This window comes from Tursiops truncatus, chromosome 11 (assembly GCF_011762595.2).
Source record: "Tursiops truncatus isolate mTurTru1 chromosome 11, mTurTru1.mat.Y, whole genome shotgun sequence".
Lineage (NCBI taxonomy): Eukaryota > Metazoa > Chordata > Mammalia > Artiodactyla > Delphinidae > Tursiops > Tursiops truncatus.
Genome location: NC_047044.1, coordinates 39190032 through 39214143, shown reverse-complemented (window position 1 = coordinate 39214143; position 24112 = coordinate 39190032). Strand labels below are relative to the sequence as shown.

At 35.4% G+C, this 24112-nt stretch overlaps 1 protein-coding gene across 1 annotated transcript in view; it reads left to right on the top strand.

Moving 5' to 3' along the window:
- SYT1 (synaptotagmin 1) overlaps positions 1-24112 on the top strand; it is a 538616-nt gene that overhangs the window by 183794 nt on the left and 330710 nt on the right. The window contains exon 4 of the mRNA XM_019952111.3: positions 910-968. The gene's annotated coding sequence lies outside the window, so the exon portion shown is untranslated. The remainder of the gene's footprint in view (positions 1-909; positions 969-24112) is intronic.

The following is a 24112-nucleotide window of genomic DNA, read 5'->3' as shown; positions in this document are numbered from 1 at the left end:
CACTGAGAACCCTTTAAACAGAGTAACGTGCCTATTATCAACCTATTTTTAAATATTTCATTCCTTCTTGATTTTCATTCCACTTAAATTTTTTGATGACCAAAACTAATGAGAACTTATAATAAAAAGGTACTTGTTTCTAGCACTGTGAAATTGTTCATTTGTGAGTTGCTAACTTATCAAACCAAATCAGAAATTCTTGATATCTTTATAATATTAAAGCAGTTCCTGATATTGACTCTTGGGAAGGATTTAATTTTCTTATTCTCTAAACTGAAAGTTGTACTGCTTTCTGCGATGATGTGAGATTATTTTTCTCTTTATCCCTGATGGGATTTTATATATATGTGTGCATATATATTATATATATAGTATATATGTGTATAAATGTATGTGTATATACTTATACACATAAACACACACACTAGAATAGTTTTAGGTTATATCTGAACCTTGATATGGCTCCGAAAATAGGCAAATAGGTAGAATATATTGAAGTGTTCAATATAGCAACAGGCATTTAATTGACTAATAATTGTATGATTCCTTTTTAATGAATAAAATAATGCAATATTCTCTAACAATGTCTGCCTAACTTAGTAGTATTTCAGTTTTCAAATGGAAAAACTATAATGTAGGGAGCATAATGAACTTCCACAAAATCAGTGTATAAACTATGCACAGAACCTTGATCTCTAAATCTTCAACTTTAAAATCCCTATCTATCTATCTTATACTATATCTACTAAGTATATATATGATATTGTATTGTATTTGGATGTATATAGTGTAAGATGTTTAAGTAGAAATATTAAATAATAAAATGAATCAGTTATAATTCATGACAATATGAAATGATTCTGAACTATGTGTACTCACCTAACCATTGCGCATATTGTTTCCTTTTAGGAAAAAAAATACCAAGAAAGAAAACAAAGAACAAAATACCCGAGAATTCCTGAAGAACAGTAAGTACTTTAATGAGACAATGATTATACTAGCGCTTCTATGACCTTACAAATTTCTTTTATAGAAATATTCACCTTTCTGTTTTCTAAGATAAGAAACTAACATACTAAGTAAATGGAGCCTTCTAAAACTCAATTTCAATTTACTGGAGCAAACTGAAAATCATTTATCCTATAATCCTCTTAGATAAGAGGCCAGGGTAATCCTTGTGATACGTATATGTGGCAGAAAATGTTTATGTTGATTCCATCATATCTTTTGACTAGCATCATATCATTTTAAATTCTATAGAAGAAAAACAGTAAGTAAAATTTAATCAAAGTACCTCACGTTCTCTGTATGTGATACAAATTTTTTTTCACTTTGAACAAAATTTTAAGCAGAATCAATATGCTTGGTTTGTTTATAGTCATTAAATTAGAATTATTAAAAAATGGCAGCCATCTGCAGGCATTAAAACTAATTAATCTCATTAGTACATTTCTTTCCAATCTTCTCACAACTTAATTACGACGTGTATTTCCTTACATAGCTATTATTTGTTAGTAATAATTGTTTTTATTAAACAAAATTAAGTGCATTCTTGATATCATTCTTTCTGATAAAACTAGTAATATTGTAATGATTTCCTAGATGTAAACAATTACATATAATGTAAATAATTATAAATTTTGAATATGTGAATGTCAAAAAATAGTAAAATAAATATAGGAAAGCAAAATCCACTTTGGTGCCCCATGGTATATCACTTTTAATACCATGGTAGTTTTGAAATGAGTTTTCACATGCATTTCTCTAAAATTTAAAACAGAAATGTTGAAGTAAAATGTAGTGAATTAGCAAAATGATAGATCTATATCTTGATATATATCAAAATAGAATAAAGTCCAATGGAAAGGCTATAAGTGTGATATAAAAAAAGAAATTCATGAATAATTTTTCTAGGATATACACAAATTACACTTAATAAGATTTTCTAGCACCCAAAGAACTTTAAGATGTGATTCATGCATTAAATGATTAAATATAATTAATCATGGTAATGATGATATAAATGCAGTTTATCTTAAACTTATTTTACTTTTGAAGTGTGAGAGAAGCAGGAAGAAAAGGATTTTCTTTTACTTACCTATCTGAATATTATCCCTGTGCTGCCTCACTTTATACAAAGTAATTTACCTCACTTTTTGCTGTGGTTATGGATGGCTATACACTTTCAGTTTTAATCAGAGATTTATAAAATTCAAACTTCAGAACTTTCAACAACTGTTCCTTGTTTTAAAAAAGAAACTCCAAATATGTGAATTGCTTTTCTGAGGTGACATAATATGTTTACATGGTCTTGGGTATAAGAAGGATAATTTAAGAATTAGATTTTTCTATCATGTTTAAAAAAAAGAAAAAGTGCCGCCAATTTGAGTGAATTGCAGAATATGAAATAAATGGGCAATTTCTTTTTGACATGTTTTATTGCCAACATCTTACTGACCAGAGAAAGTCAACTAAGTAATTCAGCCAAAACATAACACCTAGAAATTGTCCCACAAGAAGGCTAGCTTCCCTTTAAGTTTTGTTTTTATGTAAATAAGTCAGTTTTTAAACATAATTTCAATTCCTTACATTACTTATTGGGGAAAAGGTTGGATTTTTAAATGAAAGAACCATGCATGTTTGTTTTAAGGTCTTTATACAAGAGCCAGGTAATACCTACCCTAGCCTCTCACAATTTCTTAGTCATCTTCTTATAATTTTATTGTGAAAAGCTATCAATGGCTTTTTATCTTATCTGATTAATCTATAACTTATTTGGTCTGTTATTCAGTGTGACTTATATAAGTGATTTGATTTGAAATGTAATTTTCAGTAGGATTTAGTATGGCATACTTTGGAAGGACCTGATTCAAGTAATGACATCTTTTGCTTATTTGGAATAATCCTAGGGAAAATAATGTATGTTTCCAAGAAAACAATCATGCCTTTTCTTGGTGCATTTTGTGGTATAGGGCAGTTTTTCCCTTCAGTCTTTAATTGTCTTTTATTTAACAACAACATGTTAAACTACTCGTAAATAATTGTAAGGAAAAAGTGACTCTTTTTAAGATACATATCATCTGATTTAATGGTTCCAGAATTCTTATGCCCTAATCCTTCCATTTTTTTAATTTTTATTTTATATTGGAGTATAGTTGATTAACAATGTTGTGTAAGTTTTAAGTGTACAGCAGAGTGATTCAGTTATACATATACATGTATCTATTCTTTTTCAAATTCTTTTCCCATTTAAGTTATTGCAGAGTATTGAGCAGAGTTCCCTTGCATTACAGTAGGTCTTGTTGGTTACCTATTTTAAATATAGCAGTGTGTACATGTCAATCCCAAATTCCATATTGATCCCTCCCCACTCATCCTTTCCCCCCAGTAACCATAAGTTCATTCTCTAAGTCTGTGAGACTGTTTCTGTTGTGTAAATAAGTTCAATTGTATCATTTTTTTTAAGATTCCCCATATAAGCGGTATCATATGATATTTGTCTTTGTCTGTCTTATTTCCCTTAGTATGATAGTCTCCAGGTCCATCCATGTTTCTGCAAATGCCATTATTTCATTCTTTGTAATGGCTGAGTAATATTCCATTGTATATATATATATATATATATGTACCACATATTCTTTATCCATTTGTCTGTCGATGGACATTTAGGCTGCTTCCATGTCCTGACTACTGTAAACAGTGCTGCAATGAACATTGGGGTCCATGTATCCTTCTTTCGAACCATGGTTTTCTCCAGATACATGCCCAGAGTGGGATTGTTAGATCATATGGTAGCTCTATTTTTAGTTTCTTAAGGAACTTCCATAATGTTCTCCATAGTGGCTGTACCAGTTTACATTCCCATCAACAGCATATGAGGGTTCTCTTTTCTCCACACCCTCTCCAGCATTTACTGTTTGTAGACTTTTTGGTGATGGCCATTCTGACCATTGTGAGGTGATACTCACTGTAGTTTTGATTTACATTTCTCTAATAATTAGCGATGTTGAGCATCTTATTGTGTGCTTTTTGACCATCTGTATGTCTTCTTTGGAGAAATGTTTATTTAGGTCTTCTGCCCATTTTTAAAATTTTTTCTTTAATATTAAGCCACATGAGATGTTTGTAAATTTTAGAGATTAATCCCTTGTCGGTTGCATCGTTTGCAAATATTTTCTCCCTTTCTGTGGATGGTCTTTTCGTTTTCCTTCTGGTTTCCTTTGCTGTGAGAAAGCTTTGAGTTTAATTAGGTCCCATTTGTTTATTTTTGTTTATATTTCCACTACTCTAGGAGAGGGATCAAAAAAGATCTTGCTGTGATTTATGTCAAAGAGTGCTCTGCCTTTATTTTTCTCCAAGAGTTTGATAGTAGTTGGTCTTATATTTAGGTCTTTAATCCAGTTTGAATTGATTTTTGTGTATGGTATTAAAGAATGTTCTAATTTCATTTTTTTACATGTAGCTGTCCAACATTTCCAGCACCATTTACTGAAGAGACTGTCTTTTCTCCATTGTATATCCTTGCCTTCTTGGTCACAGATTAATTGAGCACAGGTGCATGGGTTTATCTCTGGACTTTGTATCCTGTTCCATTGATCTGTATTTCTGTTTTTGTGCCAGTACCATACTATTTTCATGACTGTAGTTTTGTAGTATAATCTGAAGTCCAGGAGCCTGATTCTTCCAGCTCCATTTTTCTTTCTCAAGATTGCTTTGGTTATTCAGGGTCTTTTGTGTCTCCATACAAATTTTAAGATTTTTTGTTCTAGTTGTGTGAAAAATGCCATTGGTAATTTGATAGGGATTGCATTGAATCTGTAGATTGACTTGGGTAGTATAGTCATTTTGACAGTTTTGATTCTTCCAATCCAAGAACGTGGTATATCCTTCCATCTGTTTGTGTCGTGTTTGATTTCTTTCATCAGCATATTAAAGTTTTCAGAGTACATATCTTTTGCCTCCTTAGGTAGGCTTATTCCTAGGTGTTTTATTCTTTTGATGTGGTGGTAAATGGGATCACTTCTTTAATTTCTCTTTCTGAACTACTGTTGTTAGTGTATAGAAATGCAATAGACTTTTATGTCTATATTTTATATCCTGCATTACCGAATTCATTGATGAGTCTAGTAGTTTTCTAGTAGCATCTTTAGGATTTTCTGTCACCTGCAAACACTGACAGTTTTACTTCTTCTTTTCCAATTTGGATTCCCTTTATTTCTTTTTCTTCTCGGATTGCTGTGGCTAGGACTTCCAAAACTATGTTGAATAAAAGTGGTGATAGTGGACATCTTTGTCTTGTTCCTGATCTTAGAGGAAATACTTCCAGTTTTTCACCATTGAGCATTATGTTAGCTGTAAGTTTGTCATATAATGGCCTTTATTTTGTTGAGGTAGGTTCCCTCTATGCCCACTTTCTGGAGAATTTCTATCATACATGGGTGTTGAATTTTGTCAAAAGCTTTTTCTGCATCTATTGAGATGATCATATGGTTTTTATTCTTCAGTTTGTTAATGTGGTGTATCACATTGACTGATTTGCATATATTGAAGAATCCTTGCATTCCTGGGATAAATCCCACTTGATCATGGTGCATGATTCTTTTAACATATTGTTGGATTTCGTTTGCTAGTATTTTGTTGAAGATTTTTGTGTCTATGATCATCAGGGATATTGGCCTGTAATTTTATTTTCTGTGGTATCTTTGTCTGGATTTGGTGTCAGGGTGATGGTGGCCTCATAGAATGAATTTGGGAGTGTTCCTTCCCCTGAAATTTTTTGGAATAGTTTCACAAGGATAGATATTAACTCTTTTCTAAGTGTTTGATAGAATTCACCTGTGAAGCCATCTGGTCTTGGACTTTTGTTTGTTGGAAGATTTTTAATTACAGTTTCAATATCATTACTTGTGATTGGTCTGTTCGTATTTTCTATTTCTTCCTGGTTCAGTCTTGGGAGGTTATACCTTTCCAAGAATTTGTCCATTTCTTCTAGGTTTTCCTTTTATTGGCATATAGTTGCTTGTAGTAGTCTCTTACGATTCTTTATTTCTGTGGTGTCATAACTTTTCCTTTTTCATTTCTAATTTTATTGTTTTGAGCTCTCTCCCTCTTTTTCTTAATGAGTCTGGCTAAAGGTTTATCAATTTTGTTTATCTTCTCAAAGAACTAGCTTTTAATTTCATTGATCTTTTCTATTGTTTTCTTCATCTCTATTTCATTGACTTCTGCTCTGATCTTTATGATTTCTTTCCTTCTACTAACTTTGGGTTTTGTTTGTTCTCCTTTCTCTAGTTGCTTTAAGTGTAAGGTTAAGTTGTTTATTTGAGGTTTTTCCTGAAGTAAGACTGTATTGCTATAAACTTCCCTCTTAGAACTGCTTTTGCTGTGTCCCATATGTTTCAGGTCTTCGTGGTTTCATTTTCATTTGTCTCTAGGTATTTTTTGATTTCCTCTGATTTCTTCAGTGATCCCTTGGTTATTTAGTAGCGTATTGTTTAGCCTCCACATGTTTGTGTTTTTTTTCCTTGTAGTTGATTTCTAATCTCATAGTGTTGTGGTCAGAAAAGATGCTTGATATGATTTCAATTTTCTTAAATTTACCGAGGCTCGCTTTTTGGCCCAGCATGTGATCAATCTTGGATAATGTTCCATGTGCACTTGAAACGAATATGTATTCTGCTGCTTTTGGATGGAATGATCTATAAATATCAGTTAATCCATCTGGTCTAATGTGTCATTTAAGGCCTGTGTTTCCGTAATGATTTTCTGTCTGGATGATCTGTCCATTGATGAAAGTGGGGTGTGAGAGTCCCCCATTATTATTGTGTTACTGTCAGTTTCTTTTTTATGGCTGTTAGGAGCACCTCAGTATATTAGGCAAATGCTATGTTGGGTGCATATATATTTACAATTGTTATATCTTCTTCTTGGATTGATCCCTTGATCATTATCTTGTGTCCTTCTTTGTCTCTTGTAACAGTCTTTATTTTAAAGTCTACTTTGTCTGATATGAGTATTGCTACTCCAGCTTTCTTTTGATTTCTACTTGCATGGAATACCTTTTTCCATCCCCTCACTTTGAGTCTGTATGTGTCCCTAGGTCTGAAGTGGGTGTCTTATAGACAACATGTATACGGGTCTTGTTTTGTATCCATTCAGCCAGTCTATGTCTTTTGGTTGAAACATTTAATCTGTTTATGTTTAAGGTAATTGTTGATATGTATGTTCTTATTGCCACTTGGTTAATTGTTTTGGATTTGTTTTTTTAGGTCTTTTTTCTTCCCTTCCTCCTTTGTTCTCTTCTTTTGTGATTTGAGGACTAACCTTAGTGTTGTGTTTGGATTTTTTTTCTTTTTTGTGTGTGTATCTATTGTATATTTTCAGCTTGTGGTTACCATGGGGTTTTGCTATAGCAGTCTATATATAAACAAGATTGTTTTTAAGTTGCTGGTCTTTTAATTTCAAATGCATTTACAATATCCTGCATTTGTGCTCTCCTCTTCTCACAGTTGCTGTTTTTGATATCATATTTGTGTGAAAATGATTTGCTACCTTTACTGTATATCTGCCTTTACCAGTGAGCTTTTCCATTCGTAATTTTCTTGTTTCTAATTGTGGCCTTTTCTTTTCTGCCTAGAGAAGTTCCTTTAGCATTTGTTGCAAAGCTGGTTGGGTAGTGCTGAATTCTCTTAGCTTTTGCTTGTCTGTAAAGCTTTTGATTTATCTGTCGAATCTGAAGGAGAGCCTTGCTAGGTACAGTATTCTTGGTTGTAGGTTCTTCCCTTTTATCACTTTAAATATTTCATGCACTGCCTTCTGGCCTGCAGAGTTCCTGCTGAGAAATCAGCTGATGATCGTATGGGGATTCCCTTGTATGTTTGTGCTTTTCCCTTGTTGGTTTTAATACTTTGTCTTTAATTTTTGTCAATTTGATTCCTATGTGTCTCGGCATGTTTCTCCTCAGGTTTATTCTATCAGGGACTCTGCTTCCTGGACTTGGGTGACTGTTATTCTTCCCGTGTTAGGAAAGTTTTCAGTATTATCTCTTCAAATATTTTCTCTCTCTCTTCTCCTTCTAAGACCCCTATAATGCAAATGTTGGTGCATTTAATGTTGTCCCAGAGGCCTCTTAGACTGTCCTCATTTCTTTTCATTCTTTTATGTTTATTCTGTTCTGCAGCAGTGATTTCCACCATTCTGTCTTCCAGGTCACTTATCCGTTCTTCTGCCTCAGTTTTTCTGCTATTGATGCCTTCTAGTGTATTCTTCATTTCAGTTATTGTATTGTTCATCCCTGTTTGTTTGTTCTTTATATCTTCTAGTTCTTTGTTAGACATTTCTTGCATCTTCTCAATCTGTACCTTCATTCTTTTTTGAGATCTTAGAGCATCTTTACTATCATAACTCTGAATCTGTTTCAGGTAGATTGCCTATCTCCACTCCACTTAGTTGCCCTTCTGAGGTTTTATCTTGTTCCTTCCTCTAGGACATATTCCTCTGCTGTCTCATTTTGTCTAACTAACTTTCTGATTGCAGTTTCCATTCTGCAGGGTTGTATTTCTTTGTGCTTCTGCTGTCTGCCCCCTTGTGGAAAGGACTGGTTCCTGTCCACCGGTGGGTGGAGCTGGGTCTGTCCCTCCAGCAGGTAGGGCCATATTACAGGGTGTTTATTGGGCAGCTGTATGCTCAGGAAGACTTCAAGCAGCCTGTCTGATGAAGGGTAGGGCTGTGTTCCTGCCCTGTTGGTTGTTTGGCCTGAGGCATCCCAGCACTGGAGCCTACAGGCTGTTGGGTGGGGACAGGTCTTGGTGAGAAGGGATGGCCTCTAGGAGGGCTCATGCCAATGAGTACTCTCCAGAACTACTGCCACCAGTGTCCCCACACTGTGCCAGAGCCACCCCCATCTCCACAGGAGACCCTCCAATACTAGCGGGTAGGTCTGACCCAGTCTCTTATGAGGTCACCCCTTTTTTCTCTGGGTCCTGGTGCTCACAAGACCCTGTGTGCACCCTCCAAGAGTAGAGTTTCTCTTTCCCCCAATCCTGTGGAATTTCTGAAATCTTACCCTGCTGGCCTTCAAAGCCACATTCTCTGGAGGCTCCTCCTACCATTGCCAGACCCACAGGCTGGGGTGCCTGACGTGGTGCCCAGAACTTGCACTCCTGTCGGAGAATTTCTGTGGTTTCATTATTTTCCAGTTTGTGGGTTGCCCACCCCCCCAGGTATGGGATTTGATTTTATCGTGGTTATACCCTTCCTACTGTCTCACTGTGGCTTCTCCTTTGTCTTTGGATGTAGGTTATCCTTTCTGGTAGGTTCCAGCATTTTTTTGTCAATGGTTGTTCAGCAGTTAGTTGTGATTTGGGTGTTTCTGTAGGAAGAGGTGAGCTCATGTCTTTCTACTTTGCCATCTTGTCTCCGCCCACACTGGATCCTTCCTCCTTTCTTTAGTTCCTTCCTTCCTCAAAACAAATGACTCAATTTAAGCCTGAATAATAAAAAACATATAGTTTATTTCTTTAAAATTTTATAAAATATTTATGAAGAGAAATAATCTGAATTAAAATGATGTCAAATGTGTGTTAATATATGTCTTAAGGGTGTCAGTGCATGGAGTAAAGCATGATATTAGGTGACTATTTTTCTTGTCTTTATCTGTAGAATACGTGCTTGTATTATACACCCATGACGAGTAAATAAGCTTTTACAACTTTTATTTGAATCAAACCTTACAAATGAAAGATGTTTTAGCAAAGGAAAGCCATACAGACCTCCTATACTTTTTCTTCAGAGCCCATAGCTTAAGAATGATTTGGTGGGGACTTCCCTGGTGGTCCGGTGGTTAGGACTTCACCTTCCAATGCAGGGAGTGTGGGTTCTATCCCTGGTCAGGGAGCTAAGATCCCACATGCCTCATGGCCTAAAAACCAAAATATAAAACAGAAGCAATATTGTAACAAATTCAATAAAGACTTTAAAAATGGTCCACATCAAAATATATATATATATTAAAAAAATTGTTTTTAATGATTTGGTGATTAAAATATTACTACAGCTCTTTAGAGCACATTGCACTTATATTTCACAAAAACTTTTTGTGCCTAAGAAAGATAAGGAAAATAAGGAAAGAGGACCATTGGATATTGTAGTTTATATTAATAATTTTCCTCTCAATTGCTGAACACTTGGTGGTGCTTTCAAGAGCTCAATGGGTCAGCACTTTATAGACGCTAAACACACTGGAAAATAATAACAAAGAGGATACATATTAAAAATTCAGGTGCTCAAGCGTGCTTCTGAAAAGCTATTCACATTACCCTAGATTTACTAAACCTCTTTAAATACTATTGGGAGTTGATGTTCTCACTCAAGGCATGACTATTAGCATGACTATTATTAACAATCTTGCTTTCCTGGCACACCAAATAGAGCAAGAAGTTTTCAGTAAGAAAGGTCCTAATGGAAAGCAGATTTTAACTAGGAAAGGGTTTGTGATTCACTGGAGAGTAAACATTATTTGTAAATGCTCTGTTCAAGCTTCATTTAGTCAAACCTCTCTTTATTTGAAGTAGTTAAGTCCCTGTAATCAAAAAGTATAGACGTGTGTGTGTGTGTAATAGTAGCATAGAGCTAGGGAAAAAAATTTATCTATCTGGTCTAAAGTTCTTCTTTTAGACATTACCTCCTTTAATATGCTCATTTATAGAGGGCCAGATAAGACAAGTCATTTATCCAAGCTGTTGCATCTAGTGACAGAATCAAGAAAAATTCTAGCTTCATTAACCACCCACTGTTTTTCCTATCTGTAGTATTAATTGAAAGAGCTTATAGAAAAACTGAGGGTTTCAGATTGGTTCAAGAAGCCTGTTCTCAAAATTTTAACTTAATTCAACCAAAACTCTAACAAAATTTTATTTAAATAGCATGGCCTACTCTCTACCTGCCAAAAATTTTATTGTGATATGGCTCACTAGGATGATGTTTATAGTGGAAAGAATTAGAGAGAGTTAGTTAGAGAATCTGAGTTTGAATCTTGACTTCATCTATTCCCCCTCTCGTAGCAAAGAGTCCTGGGGAAGGTGATGACTTTCAAGATCACACAGGTAGATTACTACTGGATAACAATAATACATACATACAATCTACCATCAGCAAAAGTTAAGCAATTACCTCTTTGATTCTCTACTTTTTTTATCTAGATGATGAAAAAAAAATCTGTCTAGTCTGCTTCCTGAGATTCTCTGAGAGCTAATTAGATTGCTGTAGTGATGTTATTACATTATTTTATAAAATCTTATACTATGTTACTGTAAAAAAACAAGTTCCTTTTGTGTGAAAATTTGACTTTACTGTCTTGGGAATCCAATATTTCATTTTACAACAGTCCATTGCTGATGAAACCGAAGTTATTGATTGACGTCTGTTTTAGACAATAATGGTCATCCAGAAAAAAATTCCCTTTTCCTTGAATTTATAATTTACCCTTAATCCTGATCAGCTTTCTCACACATAGACCTAAGAGAGTTCTTATAAAAAAGGAAGAGTGTTAGGAAGGGAAAAGGAGCACTTATTGGGCTCTTAGTTTGTGTCACATGCTCTACTAATTATACAATTAAATTTCATTTGATTATCAAAAGTACTCCTCCTATGTTATCATGGGTTCATCGATAATGAAAATAAGAACTGAAAGCCTTATAAAGTTAGCCTAATTTAGTAAGCAGAAGTTTTACCATTTGAACTCAGGTCTGATTTACCCCTTTTCAAGTTATCACTCTTAAACATTTAACAACGGGTGAAGGCAAAGCCTATTTCATTTTCCTGTATGAATGATGGCATGGTGGGAGGAGGTGGAAGTAAAGAATATATCACTTTTTAAAATGTAATTTGTCTATGAAGAATACTTGATGTACAGATAATACTACTTTATCACTTATCGTCAATAAACATTAGGTTGCATCATGCCTATTTGTCCTTCAGATGCTAAAATTAAACCATGATAGGAGAATTTAATTATTAAAGACAGCTATCTTTAGATAGAAAAAGTAGAACCAAAATTTAAATGAATGATAGCCATAAGTGTAAAAGATCACCTAAAGAGAAAGAACTATATTTACTCTATTTTTTGTTTGTAAATTAACAAATTGATGTTCACAGTATGTGCTTCTTAGATTTCTATGCTTACGTTATTATCTGGACTTGTTCCCTTTAAAATCATTGGTAAAACTTCAGAAATTTATCCCTTTATTCATTATTCTTTAACATTTGCTAGTGAGTGCCTACTGTCTACACTGCCCCAGGTGTTAGAGATACAGAAGTGACCAAAGCACAAGCCTCTGCCATCAGGTAGCTTATATTTAGAGTAATTACAAATACTGGAATGTCTATTTTATAAAGAGAATAACAGTACTTTGACTTACAGTAATTTAAGATTCTCATATGATTAACCATGGTCAGAATCACTTTATGTATTTATTTACTAGGTGACTGAGAATTTTGTTGCTTTCTCTGGGACATTGGGTATGATGGGTTTCCCACAATCATTACTATTCATGGTAAAGCAAAGCTAAACAAATTTTGTGACTTAGGGCATTTCCTAGAACACTAAAGAAGGAGCCTTCTGTAATCATATTATAGCATTGTACTGGCTTTGGAAACTCACTCTCTGTGTTCAAATCCCAGCTCCACTGCTTATTAGCTATGGGATTTAGGGCAATTTAGTAGACCTTGTGATTGTAGGTACTACACTGAGGTTAGCTATTCTACTTATTCAATAGAAGTTGATAGAATTCAGTCCATTTTTTATTTCTAGAAACATTAAGCTTTGATTTGGCTGCTCTTATTGAAATTCGTCTTTATTTTGTTCTGAAAATTTTATCATCTTTCATGACTCAAATATAAGTTGTATAGTTACAAAAGAGAAGGGAAATGCTTTCAGATCAGCAATATGGTTTTAGAGATATGTGAAGTCTAAAGTTAATAAGACTTTAAAACAAATGATTCAGCCGAGTGATTAATGCTAATTTTGATCTGCTCTAACATGGAGACTTATTTACAGATTTGTCGGCACCAGGGCATTACTGTGGGTTGCATTATTCATTTGTGTAATTAAGAACATTGGCAGTGGAGGAAGGAACTGCATTCAGGTCCTTTTTCTGCCACGTACTTGCTGTATGACCTCAGGAAGACAATTTAACCTCTGCCTCAGTGTCCTCATATATTACAATGGAGATAAAAAATCCTATTTTATAGGCTTCATGTGAGAATTCCAGTACACGTTTTTTAAGTGTTTATTACAGAAGTTAATACAGTAACATCAGCAGATAGTACTTCTGTTGTTATATTTGCTATTAAAGATATCTCCTTTGCAATATTAAAGGGGCATTTTTAAAAAATCATAAACCACATACAAGTCTGCAAGGAATAAAGACGAAGGAAAGTACAAAGGACGAAGAGTAATGAAGGCTGGTTAGAAAACCTGAATGCAAGATGAAATTTGGTTTCGATACAGTAGTAGTCTACCATGAGCCCTCTCCTAGAAGGCCTCTTCCTCCTTAAAGCAAATGCTACTGAAATTAGACAAGGCCAATAGCGTGGCTCCCTTTCAGAGAGGTCAAAAGTAAGACTTGAGACATTTTGACAGTCTTCACGGTTCTACAAGTAAGCTAAATCAGCATGCATCCTGTTGTGAAGGGTACCAAAAAGGCTTTCTACCCTACCAAGAAATGCCTTCCTTTGGGGTCACAACTGGGGTCATTTTCTCCAGAGAAAATAACCCTAACCCCAACTGTAGGCTGAGCAGCTTTCCAGAAATAAATTATACCCAACACATGCTATAACAGGCACCATTGTAAAGTTAAGGGCAGTTTTATGCCACTGCATAGCAAAATGACACACTCTTCCTTTAAAGAAAGTTACATAAAATTTTGTATGTGATATCTAAAACTGAAATCGCAAAATTATTCTTTCACCAAGGAAATCTCAGATAACAGCACTTCTTATTTTGCTGCTTTTTCCCCCGTGTTAAGGAATCAACTGAGTTCCTCCTCATTTTAGTACCTCACCTATGTTGTTAGTAAATTTCACATCTACCATTTTAATTTGCTTTATTGTTTGTCATTCTTTTGCAAATATCGTAAAAATCCCTTTATAATACTGACATGGAGTATCAATACCAACACCACTCTCCTTTTCATGTCGAATCCTGTTCTGCCTGTAAAGACAGGTATATCCCAGCCTTAGTAATAATGATTCATTTATCACCAGAATGTAATTCATGGTAAATATCTTATTTTTCTCTTTTCCTTAAAAGTTAATTCTTACATAAACTACACACAATTTTATTTCTTTCCTATTCTAAAATATAAAAAATCTGGTTCAGCATATGCTCCATTGTACATTTGAGCAATTTATGTCTCCTTATGGCTAATATGAATTGCTTAACCCTGCTATTGTTTTTATTTTCCACTTTCAAAAGTATCCTGGCAAAGCCTATGTTTATGAATTGGTACAAAATGTTTCAGACTGAGGAAGGAAAGTCTCTAAACCAATGCCCAATGTGCATTGGCTTCCTAACTCGATGACCCCCAAAGTGGTATTATATGAATTTTCAACAGTCTGAAATGTAAAAACTAATTATTAGCAGTTTTGCCAGTTGCTCAGGGTTTTTGCTTATCCATTTTATTTTGGCATGTAGCATTGACATGTTCGCTTTAACATCTCCTGGGAAGTACTTATTTTTTATTAACTATGTAATATTTGAACATTATTTAGCCTTGAATTTTCCTTCTCTTTTGTATTTTAAAATACATTTTCCTCATTTTAGAGGTTTTCATAATGCCCCCCATTATGTCTTAGAGCATTTTATATGTGATAGTATTTATAATATCATTGTATTCTAGAATGCATGATTTTTAAAAATTTATCTGAATTATAACTAACATAATTCTAGAAAAAGATGGGTTTGCATAATTGTGCAATTATTAATATGCCCATTGTTTCCAATTATGATGAGATTTGAACAATTGTCAATATGGTTTATGAAAGGCAAAGCCAAATTTGTTATTGAGACAGCTAAAGAAATGGAGAAAAAACAGGCAGTCCCCCACCTATGAAAGTTATGTTTTCTTTCTATTTCATGAGGTAGATATTTACTGAGAGTCATTGCACAAACAAACCCATGAAAAGCCACAGTCTCCACTGAGCCACAGTATTTAGAGCATTGGGAATGGGGATGGCATGAGTGAAAGGGGGACAACAGCAAAATGTTTCTCCATTTCTCCTGACACTGAATTGACCCTGCCCAAAATTTGAAAAATAAGTAAAGCTGGCTTTCCATACTGCCTTATCTCTTTCTGACCTTTGCTTTTTTCCTGATGTAATTCTGTTTCCCACCTAATGTTCTTGAGATGCCTTTTCTTTAAAGCGGTTTCAGCTTCTAATTTCCTAACCCCACTTTTCTCTTGCTCAGCACGCCTCAGTGCAGCTGGTATAGGGAAGCTACTAAGAAAAAAGGAACCGGCTCAAAGTACTCGCACTGGCCCTGCATTCTCTCTGCTCTCCCCCAACCCCTACACACAATAGTGTTAACCCAAAAAGCAAATGACAGAGGGGATTTTACACAGTGTGAGGTCCTGAAATGATGAGCTCAGATGGTGTGGGTGGAGATATTTGGGGACACAAACTTTCAGTCCATCGCAACCATCTATACCAACCATTCTATTGGGACGACTCAGATCAAGAAAGTAGCGCTTAAATTTTAATTTTCAATTTCTGTCATAACTAACTCTGGATGTGAATATAATTAGTAATGATGAAACAAATGCTGTGTTCTTTCTGTGCTGGTATCAACAGTTATGGAAGTGGCACAGTGAGACCAAGCCAGCCCATGCCTCTGTCCTCGGACTGACGGCAACGGTGGTCCCCATTAACTGAACGCTTGCTTCCCCCTGAGCACTTCACATGTAATTTCCCCTATTTCACAAACGAGCAAACTGAGAGGCAAACTAGCTTTCTTAATGTAACATATCTTATAATTTTTGAGCTAGATGCAGACTCGAGTCTATATAGTGCTAAAACCCATACTCTTAAACAGACAAACTTCAGACTTATACCAAAACAATGTTTGAGGAATTTCTCTCTGCATGAGAGGGTGAACTCCTCGAGTGTGGTAGGCGAATCACCTTTGTGTCCCAGACTCTGTGCCAGAGTTCGTGCTCAGTGCTAGTTGAACCAAACTGATGACTTTTTTACTCAGATCTATCATAGTGGTGGCTTTATTGAAAACTTTCTTTTCTCTTATTTTTCCTCACCAAAGCTAGATTAATCCACATCCCCAAACACCCCATTGCAATAAGGTTTTCTTTTCAAGAGTTGTATCTTTAGCCCTATACAAATTTGTCATTTATTTTGACCTTTTTTTAATTATGATAAAATATACATAATATAAAATTGACTGTTTTAACCATTTTTAAGTGTACAGTTCAGTGGTATGAAGTTCTTTCACACTGTCGTACAACCATCACCACCATGTACCTCCAGAACTTCTTCATCTTCCCAAACTGAAACTCCATATCCATCAAACAATAACTCCCCATTCCCTCTCTCCACAGCCCCTGAAAACCACCATTCTACTTTCTATCTCTATCAGTTTGACTACTGTAGGTATCTCATATAAGTGGAATCATGCAGTATTTGTCCTTCTGTGTCTGACATATTTCACTTAGCAAGGTCCATCCGTGTTATAGCATGCGTTAGCATTTTTATGCTTCTTAAGCCTGAATGATAGTTCATTGTATGTATATGCTACATATTGTTTATCCATGTATCCTATAGTTTATTGAATAATGTAGCTGTCCAATGTGGAATTCTTTGCCATTTCCTAACTTAAGATGCAAATATAGAAATGCAATGAGTTTGTGACTTCTAGGACAGCTATTCTTTTATGTCATAAACTCTAAAATTAATCACAGAATGCTAGTTGAGTATAGGCAATCAGCAAAAGAAATAGATGAGTTTAAGATAATTAGGGTGTCTGAGTCATAAATATGCCATGTTTTAACTGCTCCAACTAGAATTAGCCAGTCTTCATGTGATTATCTGATGTTTTTACACATCAACTTTTCTTCAGAAGATTTGAGAAGCCACTGGTATTTTTAAATTGCCATTTCTCTAAAAATAAATAGAGGCTTGTTGATTCAAAATAGGAATGCAAATTTATAACCTTCAACTTTTTTAATACTACCATTTAACTTCTAATCTGTGTATTATGAACTATTGTTCAAGAATTACTGGATGAATCTTAAATCAATAAGAAAGAAATGATCTATTCATCCCTTCATGTTTTCAACAAATGTTTCTTATGTGCTTACTATTTTTACAGCCAGCATTTACTGAATGCAAGATACACACACATGTTTATAGCTGTATATATCTTCTAATAGACAAGCTTTATCACCATTTTTACAGATGAGGAAGCTGAGGATCAGAAAGGTAAAGTGATTTTCACAGCTAGTAAGTGGCAGAGTTGGAATTCTAGATGCATGGCTCTTGCTCTCTGCCACCTCACACTGCCCCCCCTCTACATGCTATGCATGGTGTTATATGCAGGGCAAGACACCATCTCCACCCTGGAGTAATTCACATTATAGTGGAATTGGTGAACATTCTAAAATGCATCATAATAGTACGATAAGAAATACTTGGAATCCAGTTGGACATGGCTTAACATCGCCTGAAAAACTTTACAGAATAAAGGGCAGTCCATCTTGACCTTGCATGACTTGCTTCCATGCTGGTTTTCCACTTTGATTGCTAAAGAATTTACTTAAGCACATGGTATGGTTGGTTAGGGTTGAGGCTGTAATGAGATCATGAAGGTCAAGTTCAAGTGTTTGTTTGAAGTTAATCTCTAGCCAGTGGAAAACCAGCTTTTTAATGTTATTTTTTCTGCTTAATCTCTCATTCTGTAGAAGCCTTAGTAATAGTAACAATTTTTAAAAAAAAGATAAGTTTCAGAAAAATAATTTTTGTTAGCTTGTTAATGTTCTTGCATTATAGAAATGAGGCAAGATTTAAGTGTATGACCTTGGCTTTTGTTCAGAACCATTCCTTCTCTCGGGTGATCCTCAACAGTATGATCCATAATAACCTTTCGTTGCTATTTTCTGACCTGTTGGGCGAGGCACTGAAGCCTGCTTCCCAAGGTCTGTGTTGCTTTAAGTTACCGCAGTGAGGAAATTTCACAGTGCTGTCATGCTTTTGGTTAATACAGTTTTGTGTTTTGCTTGGAAAAGACAATTCTGATAGTGTCCTACTGATTCAGATGTTTTCTGACAGTAGCTGCCTACCAGGTTTGCCTTCATTGACTTTTCAATGTTCTGTTACAAATAACTTGCATGTACAATTTGATATTGAAGGGCATAGAAGGTTCCCCACTGTGCATGAAGTTGGAGCAGCCCTGAGTCACGGGGTGGTGTGTGCTTATTCTCATTCTGAAATCACCCACTTGTCCTAGGCTGTTGCCATTACAGGGTTGCCTTTTCTCTGTCATTCTTTTTTCTTCTCCCTGTTTTATTCTTTAAACTTCATTCTTAGAAATCCCCCATGATGAGTGAAACTTGATATATAAAGTCATAGGTGTTTTCTTATTTTTTTGGACACCTGGAATCCACAGTATATTGAATTGCAAGTACATATTTTGTTAGTAATTTTAAAAGAAACCTATTTTTCGATTCTTCTGAAATTGTGGATGGTTAGAAATGTCTGTTATAATAAAAATAACTATCAATCATTTAATGAATGCCTACCACTTGCCAAGCTCTGTGCATAGCAATTTTTACATGTTATCTATAATTTTGACAACTCTACAAGGTAGGTTATCATTGCCCCATTTACAGATGAGGAAACTAAGACTCTGAGAGATCAAGTCACTTGCCCAAGATAATAATAATCACTACTCTCTCTCTAATCATGCTTGACTTTTAGTATCTAAAATGATAGTAATGAATAGTGTTTGGATTTGTAGAGCACTTCACAGTTTGCACGGCAGTTCACATACGGTACCTCTTTTAACCTCACAAAACTGGTATCTGTACTTTCTATTTCGTCTTAGTCTCTGTAAGACCATTTTAAGGCTCCAGATTCTGAAATGGATTATGAATTTCCTTGGGCTGAAATATCACCCTTTGTTAGGTTAGCATCATTTGAAATAATAGCTTCGTTTCTACCACTGCTAGTTTATCAGTGGAGAAGGCAGCTGGAGAACTTGCCTGTTGATACCCTTGAAGAATTCGGGGCATTATGCTTACCCAGACAACAGCTGCCTAAAGCAGAAGCATAATAGTGTTTTCGAGACCATAATTCTCTGCCCAAGAAATCTGTGTAAAAATTATATACATAGCTGCTATTTTTTACTGTCCCCTACCAAGATCCCAGCCCACAGCATCCTTGCCATTTAAAGACGTTCCAGTCTCTGCAGACTGTTCCCATATCTTCATATGTACTAAAGCATCCTATTCATTCATATACATGAATAGACATAGGGAAGAGGGGGAGGAAATAGACAAGTGCACAGAGAGAGAAAGGACACCTTACAGTATTACACAAGGATAAGGTTACAGGAAAATCGATACTAAGTACATTTCTGTCTCATCACTAGTAGTTCCAAAACTCAATGACCTTAGATTCTCTGACATAACTAACTTAGGGTGGAAAATACCAATTGGGTAATGGGAACAACAAATAAAAAAGTTTAAATAGAAGAAAAAATAAAACAATTAAAGCCACCTGTTATCTCCCATCCCCCATGGACCACAAAACCACCCTACTCATCATTTCAGAAAGTTCCCTATTCTTTCAAACACCAGAGCTTTGGCTTGAGAGTTTGTCCCCACTTTTCCTGACCTAACCTCCTCCTATGCTGAGTTTCTCCATCTCATCTATATCCCCAGAGCATCTACCACAGCACTGCTCGGATCTGCTGGATGGGAACAGAGTCAGCCATCAGTAGGGTAACCTTGCCACCGCCTCACCCCCATCATACCAGAGAGCAGTCCAGCACTTTGAGCACAATGCCCAGCACACAGCAGAGGAGTCTACAGCACCAGACCCTGTGCTAGTTCTGAGGGTTAGCCTCAAGGAATATTTATTAGAAGAAAGGGAATGAAGAAGGTAGGGAAGGGAGGAATGAGAGAGAGGAAAAAGAGACGGAGGGAGGGAAGGGGAAGGAAGGAAGGCGGAAGATATAAAAAAACAATGTCATGATTTAATCTATCACGTAGTTTTTCATATAAAACAGTTTTTTCAGCAAAGACATTTGAAAAAATAAATATTTCAGAGTCATTCAGAACTCACAATGGGGATGAGGGAAATGAGTTTTATGTAGGACTAAAAGTCAGATCTTATCATTTGTTTTCCCACTATTTTGGAAGTTTATTTTTCTTATTACTATTTCCACTTTTATTATGACAAGGTCTTTGTTCACTCCTTAGCTAACAAATTTTAGAAACAGACAATTTTATATGTTTTTATAATGTAACAAATAAAATAAGAAGGCAAAAGAATTTTATCTCCCAATCTACAAATTACTGCATTAAAATATTCCTAAATAATGCAAAATCCACCATATACAAGTGTGAGGGTGAGTGTGTTTTCTTTTTTGGTCTCTGTGAGACTGATTATGCTAATTGATACCAGTGCTCCTAATAGGAACTAACTACTCCCCAAGGAAACACCATTTACTATTCATTCTCCTGCTCAGGCGCTCTGTAGCTTTACTTTCTCCTTTTTAAAATTTCTCAGCACTGTCCTCATCAATCCTAAGAAAACTCCTGATTTTTCTAGCACTTCTAGGCCTTGAGGGGCTGCATGCTACCATTCTACTGCTCTTCATACATTCCAACAACTAGAAACTCATGGATAGAGTGTTGGTCATAAGACACATTGCTCCGCTTAATGATTGAGACTTGATTCCAATTCTTGCTATACTTGTGGGCAGACAATGTATTTATTAAATAAAAAGCCGATGTTTTATTTTTCTTCCTATCTCTCTGCTACTCAAAAACAAATATCCCAGGAGCAATAGTTAGTTAGCAGTCACGGAAGGCAAGAAGATTAAACAGAAAAATAAACAATCTTGAGAAAAAGAAAATCAAGTATGATTTTTGAATAGTACCTTGAAATGTATTATAATCACTTCCTAACTTCTAAATCAGATCTGACCAACACATACCCCAGTATCTATTGAAATCTATAGGTCAGTCAAATATTACACAATGAGAAAGGAATATTTATTAGTCTTTGTGCATTTATAGGCGTAGAAGATGCTGTGTGAACTGGTTTGAATTTTTCATCTGTTCATTATCTTATGGTTTCAATTAGTAATGAGCAGAAAATTGAAAAAGATGGAAAAGAAAGAGGGGAGAAGGGAAGAGTAAAAAGATCAAGGGCTGCAAAAATTATAAAAGAACAAAGTAGTTATTCACAAGATAGAAAAAGAGATATTTCACAAAAACGAGTTGGATTATGGGTTGGAGGGAAAAGACCACACATATGCACAGCCACATACACGCACACATCACCCACACATGTGATATACTGACCACACACAAAGATGTACACACATGCACAGACTCTGCCTCAGATGTATCATCCACACACACAAAAGCACAGACTACACACTTGCTCACAAGCACACACAGACACAACAAAGTTACGCTCCCATATCTCATAGTGGCTTCCCTTGGTCCTCAGTGCTCTGGGGGCAAGGATGGGGAGGGCAGGGCTCACAGTTGCCTAGGACTGGCCATGCGACCAGATCTGTAAAGCTCCACTATCTTTGCTGTGCTGCACCTTTATATACTGCTGTACAGTATCATTCCAGAAAATCTTAAATTTATAGTCTGTATGCTTCAGATATCTTTTGGTTCCTAAAGCAAATTCAGTGACCATCTAGCTTGAGGAAGCAGAGTCAGTGCCAAGGAGTTACGAGCAATATTGCATTCCCTTGAATTAAATATCGTGGATTGTACTTATCTAACGCTGAATTCGTACAGTAGGAATAATAACACTGGCCTAATGAGGAATAAGTGAAATAACGTTTGTAACACACCTAATACAATGCCTGGTGCATAAAAGATGCTCTAAAAAAAAAAAAATGGAAAAGGGCGAGGCGTAATTTTACCTTTGTTATAAAGATTTCTAGCTGCTCTTGGTTTGGTTGATTTCCCTCATATAATCTACTAGATCTGATCACCTTTTAGTGTCCTAAGAAATATTAATAAAGACTACTTAGTCCACATTAATCTGTCTCTGAAATCTGAATAAAACTTTAAAACTTTCAAAGGTAGTTCAGAAATACACACGAAGTAAGTGTTACGTATATATTTCCTCAAGGCAGTCAGTTGAGTATGATTTTAGATCATATATCCGTGCACTGGAGAAACCCTTCTGCTATGACAAGCTAGTTAAATTGTGAGATTCACCCAGTTTATAAAAATCAACATGCTTTTTTAAAAGAAAGCATTTAAAAAAATTCTTTGAAGTGTTAAGAAGAGGATAATGTTATAGATGTTGGTTAAAGGTAGTTGTATGGAATTAAAATCATCTAGCTCATGACTATTTGTTCAGATGTCCCTCCTACAAAAATAGAGTTCTTATGTGTACTGAATTCTCATAGTTGACTTTAAATTCTGCTTCCTGTATTAAGTAGAAAAATAGAGTCATGGAACTGTGGAATTGGAATTTGGAAATATGCATTTCAATGCCATTTGGATATTAAAAGTATTAGGAAACTATATTGATACACAGGCATTTTTAAGAGTCAGTTCTAAGTCATTTTTTTAAATTTTAACCTTTAAGCTTTTACTTGGAAAAAATTTCTTATAATTTTAAGATCATATAAAAACCATAGTGTTCTGAATGGCTTTATGTGAACTTTGAAGCAAATAACTAACACGGTATGAACCCAAGCAAGGCCCCAGATGATTCTCTCTAGCAGTTAGTTTGTAAGGAGACCTTGTAATATAGACTTGTTGGGGTTTCCAGGTAAAACATCAAATACCAGCTGTACTTTCACGCTCAGTGGTGTAGAAAGGCAGAGAGGAGAAGTAAGGATGTGGGCACCAGGTCCTGGGCTAAAGGTTCCCGTAAACTTCCCCAATTCTTTATGCTAGCCTACATCCTCCCCTAGGATCAAACTGCCCTGGGCTACAAACTGAGACTCGGAGAATATATTTGTTCATGACCGCACACACCAAGTACAAACTGATGTAGAATATGTTACGTACCTGCCTATTTCAGGGCTGAGTGTCATCATTTGGCATTATTGCCTTTACACTGTTATTTCCACCACGACACACCCATGAGGCAAGTCTGAAAGAGGAAGGCAAGACTTCACATCATTCTTAGAGCCCCTGCCAGGCTTTGGATTTCATTCTTATTAATTTGGGTTGTAGTTGCAAAAAGCCAAGCCACAAATGACCTTTGATTATTTTATGAAACCTAAACACACTTGTCAAACCCAACCATGCAGAACGGTGCAAATTAAGTCAACTTTTACTCTGGTTTTGTGCCAAACGGGATGAAGCCTCTGGTGGCCTGGACAGCTCTATTTCCTGCTTTCAATTTCAGAGAGTCTAATTAGTAAATCAAACTTTTAAAAGCTGTCTAAAATAATTAATTAGGTCATAATCACTCAGAAGCATATTTTATAGTGTACTCTAATCTACTATCTTGTCTAAATGCTTGAAAATGGTATCAATTTCATTATTAAAGAATTAATTATAATTGGGCATAATCCTTTGGTGATGGAGGGTGAAAAGAAAACATACTCTAGCGATAAATTGTTCACATATGTGAAGTAGATAAATTCTTCCAGAGCTCAAGAGTGCTAGTTGTGCTCTGGAATTATTTTCTGGTTTTAATAATATTCCGTTTTAAAAACCTTATAAACATCACCCAACAAATAAATGCCTCATAGGAAAAAAGGGCCCTCTGTCTGAATGTGTTCATTGCACATGGACAAGTTATTTTCCTCCTACTGTATCCAAAGCATTTCTGACCATCATTACATTAGTACAATAAAGACAAGGAGAATGTATGTGTCGTATCAAACTCT